The sequence below is a fragment of the Carassius auratus genome, chromosome 17, assembly GCF_003368295.1.
Source record: "Carassius auratus strain Wakin chromosome 17, ASM336829v1, whole genome shotgun sequence".
NCBI classification, from domain to species: Eukaryota; Metazoa; Chordata; class Actinopteri; order Cypriniformes; family Cyprinidae; genus Carassius; species Carassius auratus.
In genome coordinates this window covers 27474837-27481559 of record NC_039259.1, presented here as the reverse complement: position 1 = coordinate 27481559, position 6723 = coordinate 27474837, and the positions used below count along the sequence as shown (strand labels likewise).

Genomic DNA, 6723 nt, shown 5'->3' with positions numbered 1-6723 from the left:
CATTTTTAAAAGCTTGTACCTTAACATTTGTGTGCATTTTATTTTTTAATTTAGGTTTGCTTTATTTATTATAAACCCACAATTAATTAGAAGATATGTTAATCCAAATGTAAATAAAATAATAAATCGTCTGATTCAGAAACAAGAATCGGCTTCGAGAATCAGATATTTTCATTTATTTATTAACTTGTTTATTCATTCATTTAAACATCAGCCACAATCTTGATTTAATAAATAAACAAATCTTTTTTTTTTGATATTTCTATTTTCCTAACTTGCATCTAAACATTTTTGTGTGCATTTTATTTTTTTTTATTTTTTTGCATTTACGTTTGCTTTATTCATTATTGTATAATTATTTCTATATTGATTTATTATTCTTTTATTGGCATGGAACACAAGAGACTTAAAAAAAAAACATGAAATATTAGTCATGTTCAGATTTTAAAAATGCATTTGGATTCAGATTTTTTATGTATATGATACAAGAAAAGAACAAGCAAAAACATAAAACAAACTATACACAATCTGTTTCTCACACAAAACTATTTTATGACTATTTTTATTTCATGCAAGACATTCTCCTATAGCTGAAAATGTAATTTTTAAGATGGTTTGAGTCTCTCCGAGATGCTCAGACTTGTACTGTACTCTACTGTACTTCAGTGCAAAACCAGTGAGGTTTTATTGTAAGGATAATTAGACGCTCAGCAGCTTTCATAAAGCAGATCTCTATAGTAACTACTCCATTTAGCTCATGCAGATATAATTAAAGTGCACTATACAATTGCATGTCTTTTACTTTCTAGATAATGATGTGAAGTCATTATGTCACTGTTATTCTGAGCTACATTTAGGAAAGAGAACATGCAGAACGTGACCGAGTCGAGACAAAGACATCACCTTCCTGAAGACGAACGCTTCTCCGCTGTAGACGGGATTCAGGCCATTGTTCATCACCATCCTCGTGCGAAACTCTTTCCGGATGGTGTCCGTGGGCAGGCCGTACATGTCCACCTCCACGTACGTGCCGATCTTCTTATCCGACAGAAACTGGCCTGAGATCACCTGAGACACAAACACTTTCAGAGCATCTCCTAAAACAGACACATTTTATATGAACATGCTTTATTGTCTTATAGTGCTGACAAACCTCTCAGAGACTCGTTTAAATGTCTGGCATTAAAGCAGATGTCTTATTATTCAGGTAACATGTTATAAAGTTTAACTCATTAAGTCAGAAATGGGTCTTTTTTCACTTACAGTAGTTTAAAGAAAGATACCCAACACATTTTAACCAATTAATGTAATTTTCCACAAATGTTTCTGACTATTGGATAGTTGACTGATTCAAAAATCAATCAATAAATACATTGAAACTAATCATTTAAATTAACACGTATATACTGTAGATTCAAATAAACACATGCAAACAAGTCATTTTAAATGCATTCAAATATATTCACAGAAGCAGATATAAAAGATTAAAATAATAATCTTAAATAGAAAAAAAATAATAATTTAGATATAAATGTTAAATATATACAAACACATTTATATAATTTTTTAATCTATCTATTTCTTTCTATCTATCTGTCCAACCATCTATCACATTAAGAAATACATTTAAATATATTTAAAAATAATAATAATTGTAACTGGTTTGCATGAATATATTAAATAAATATATATTCTAATAAATAAAAAATAATAATGTTTTACATAAACGGATATAAAGATATAAGAATAATTTAAATAGATTTGTATGAATAGAATTTAATAAATATTTTTAAGTATATTTAAATAGATTTAAATAAGTACATTTAAAAATTATTTTTAAGACATAATACAAATAGATTATTTAAAGAGAAAGACATACAGAAATGCATTCAAATAAATATAAATAAACAAACAAACATACAGACAGATTCACTAATGAATCATTTAATTTTTGACAATTAATAAATATTTTTAAGTACATTTAAATAGATTTAAATAAGTACATTTAAAAATTATTTTTAAGACATAATACAAATAAATTATTTAAAGAGAAAGACATACAGAAATGCATTCAAATAAATATAAATAAATAAATAAACAAAAAAAATTAAACATGCAGACAGATTCACTAATGAATCATTACATTTTTGACAATAAAAAAATAAAAATCTGTGCTTTTGTGAGCCTGTAAAGCAGTATTTTCAGATGTGTTCAGATTGTCCACGGCTGCTGGGACTGTGTGAAAGTGAACACACACCTGGACGCTGCAGGTGGCTGCGATCACTCCGTCCACCGGCGTCTCTGAGAACGGGTCGAACATGCGATCGGGACGCCGCATGAAATCAGGCTTCAGCAGAAACCTGTGAGAGTCCAGAGCTGTTATCAACACTCACCTTAAAGCAATGATCCATTTAATGAAGTCTCTCCTGTCCCATATTCAGTTCACACCGCTAAACGCAATGCTAATGGATATAGCGCCGCATTGGCGTGATTAATGTGTTGATTAATATGTTTGGAGTTTTCACAGTGTCTCACAGCGTGGATCACACATCAGCACTCGATGAGAGCAAATTAACACTGACAGCTGCTGCCTCTGCTTTAAAGAAGAAACCAGTTCAAAACAGCAAAAAATAAATCAAATAAAAAAACAGCAGCATCAGCAGAATCAATAATCTACATTAAATATTACATTACATTATTTTACTCTATTTCTTAAAAAATAAATAAAAATTTAATGTATTTTTATTAAAATGGTTAATTTTATGTGAAAAATTAATTTAATTTGCAGTTATTTTAAACGATTGTATTTATTTTACACATGTAATTATATGCTCCTATTTGAATGTATTTATTTTTTATTTATATTTACATATACATATTTATTTAAAACTATGCATTTGCATACATGATTTATTTTAATCTAATGTAATTAATTATTATTATTATTATTAATATTTTACAAATATTATTGTATTTATTTTAAACATGTAATTATATGCTCCTATTTGAATGTATTTATTTTTTGTTTATATTTACATATACATATTTATTTAAAACTATGCATTTGCATACATGATTTATTTTAATCTAATGTAATTAATTATTATTATTATTATTAATATTTTACAAATATTATTGTATTTATTTTAAACATGTAATTATATGCTCCTATTTGAATGTATTTATTTTTTGTTTATATTTACATATACATATTTATTTAAAACTATGCATTTGCATACATGATTTATTTAAATCTAATGTAATTAATAATTATTATTATTATTATTAATAATATTTTACAAATATTTTTTTTTCTCTCCAGTATATGATAAATTAATTTAATTTGGAGTTAATTTATTCTATTGTATTTATTTTAAACAGATGTATTTATTTACTCCTATTTGAATGTATTTTTATTTCAAATACTTATGTTTTTAAAAACTAATATATTTACATACATAATTTATTTTAACCTAATTTAATAATAATAAAAATTATATTAATATAAAAAATAAAAAATAACTTTCTGTTTATTTTTATTTATTTTTTTTTAGATTTCCAAGCAAATATACTTTGCATATTAAATGAGCAGCATGTTTTTCTGCAGGTTAAACATGGACGGTGAGTCAGATGTTGATGTTATGTTGTTCTTGCAGTTTAGTTCTAATGAAGAAGTAGTTTTGAAGAGAAGTTTTCCGGAAGTGCTGAAGTTCTGAAAGTGTGTTCTGATGAAGGAAACTCTTTAAGGAGCACTGTTTTGTCTGTGGGTGAAACTCATGATGCATTGTCAAGCGATCGTTGTGTGAAGAGTATTTGGTTTGTTTCTGAGCCGATGATGGTTCATTATTGCAATAGCTGTCAGAAACCCAATCAGCTCCTCATCCAGCCTGTCTACTGTTCTCAATTTTTAATTTGATGTAAAAGATTAGAAATTCCCCACATCTTTTTTTTTTTCCCAGCACAGAAAATGTAATACTTCAAGCACGATTAACAGCAAGCAAAAAGCATCATTTTCAGGCAAAACTCTAAGTTAGTTAGTAGATTTATAGCATAATTAGATGATTTAAACTTACCCGCATGAGCCGTTATATTCAAACTTCCCTTGATTGAGCTGCATCGCCAAATCTACAGAAACAACAGACTTAGAACAGACTAAATACACAGGACTAACTATAGTATGAAGACACTTTGTATATTTGATAGTTAGGGTTCAGTATTAAATGCCCGAAATTGTATTTGCAAATACATAAAATACTACAATATAATAAAATAAATCTAATCAATAAAAATGAAACCAACTCAATCAAATAAACTTAAAATAAAATAAATCCACTTATAAAAAATAAATAAATAAATTCTGAAATTATTATAATGCATGCTTTTTAAATATTGGAACAAATCAATTCATAGGAAAATTTTAATTTAAATTAATTTAGTAATAAATAGAATTATTAAAAATGCTATAAAAGAAACAAAATCAATTCAAAAAACAAAACATTTAAAATAAATTTAACTAAAAATAAACTCAAAAGTAAATAAATCAATAAATCTACTATATTACCATGCTTTTTAAAACAAAATGTAATAAATTAATTTATTTTATTTTTACATTTTAGTTTAATTTGCTGTAATAAAATAAAAGTAATACATTTATGATTATTTCGGCTCAATATTTGAGCAACAGGTGAATCAGATCGACTGAGGAACAGACTTTACCACAAAATCAAGACGAAAATTACTATTCTAGTCCTTTTTATTTAAAGACACAGCTGAGCAATCAATTTCCATTACTGTGGAAACACAATTATTTTATTAAACGACAATAATATTTCACAATATTACAGTTTTTACCATATTTTTGATCAAATAATTACAGGCAGGCTAAAAACATAAACATTTTTACTAATTCCAAACTTTTATATTGCAGTTTCTATTTGTTGATTTGTGTAATGTTTTTTTTTTTTTTTTTTCACAATATACAGAATATTTAATTGTATACATAAATGCAAATATTAATAAAAATAAATAAATAAATGTCAATGAAATGTATTACATCATGGTATGTTTTCTTTATTTGTACTGACATAATGTTGCTTTAGTTTATAATAAAAAATAATAAAAATATGACTGCATTACAGTACTAAGAATATAAAGTATTATACAAAACCATAAATTAAAATGATGTAGATGCATTACAATACTGAAAATGATGGAAAATTAATTTATCATTATGAAAATTTATAAATACTATTTTATGATTGTAACATTTTTCATTATAATGGGTTTTAAATTTTCTAATGAATAAAGTAATTACCTTTAAATAAAATTAAATCTGAAAAATGTTGTATAATAATAATAATAATAATAATATCATTCCATAGCATAACTCCAAATATATTTTATTGCAATAACAACAATTTAAGAGGAAACTGAATTTAATAGAAAATGCAGTCATTATGAAAATCTGCTAATTGTTACGTTCTTGTGAGATTCAAGTGAACATTGTACAGTATGTGTGTGTGTGTGTGTGTGTGATAGTGTGTGTGTGTGTGTGTGATAGTGTGTGTGTGTGTGTGTGATAGTGTGTGTGTGCATGATAGTGTGTGTGTGTGTGTGATAGTGTGTGTGTACATGATAGTGTGTGTGTGTGTGTGTGTGTGTGTGTGTATGTGTGATAGTGTGTGTGTGTGTGATAGTGTGTGTGTAGATGATAGTGTGTGTGTGTGTGTGTGTGTGTGTGCATGATTGTGTGTGTGTGTGTGTGTGTGTGTGTGTGTATAATGACATGGGTATGACACAGGTATTACAAGGAGAGGGTGACTTATGAGGACATACCCCATGTCCCCATTTTTCAAAACACTTATAAATCATACAGAATGAGTTTTTCTGAGAAAGTAAAAATGCACAAAGTTTCCTGTGAGGGTTAGGGTTAGGTGTAGGGTTGGTGAAGGACCATAGAATATACAGTTTCTACAGAATAAAAACCATTACACCTCTGGGATGAACACACTTTACACAAAAACAAACATGTGTGAGTGTGTGTGTGTGTGTGTGTGTGTGTGTGTGTGTGTGCATCACCTGGGGTCTGGAAGTTCAGTGCTACCATCTGGCAGCCGGCGTTCCAGAAGATCTGTGGCATATAATTACTGGAGTCCACTCGGCCTCCTTTGGGGTAGATGCGACTCATCTGCCGTTTGTTGTAGCTGCGCGTCTCATTCAAGGAAACTTAAACAGAAAGGTTTTGGGGAGTTCCCTACACTTTAAACTAAGCTTTATCTGCAGGTCTGCTGCTTCACACTGCAAACCAGAGCAGAGATGTGACGGATCTCTCATTAGAAACTCCAGACCTCAGTCAGGCACGCTTTTCTTCTCATGTGCTTCAGAAGACTTCACTTTAGTTAGGAGGAACTTGAACACACACACACACACACACACGCACACACACACACACACACACACACACATACACACACACTATGATTTCATGCATCCGCTGGAAATCACTGAAACACCAGCTGATTAAAAGACACTGGGATCAAAAACGGCATTTCTTCATCAAAAATTATGAAGAAAATAAATTGGTGAGGATAAAAGGTCCTGCAGACTTTGAACACAAATCAGTATTTATAATTTATAATAATAATAATAAAATAAAATTATACAATTTAATAAATAAAAGATGCAATAAAAATAAAAAGCTTTAAAAAAGATTAGGTTTTAGTA

The 6723-nt window shown here is 28.3% G+C and overlaps 1 pseudogene; it reads right to left on the bottom strand.

Annotated features, from left to right (window-relative positions):
- Positions 1-6723, bottom strand: part of LOC113116920 (1-phosphatidylinositol 4,5-bisphosphate phosphodiesterase beta-4-like) — a 41967-nt pseudogene that overhangs the window by 13235 nt on the left and 22009 nt on the right.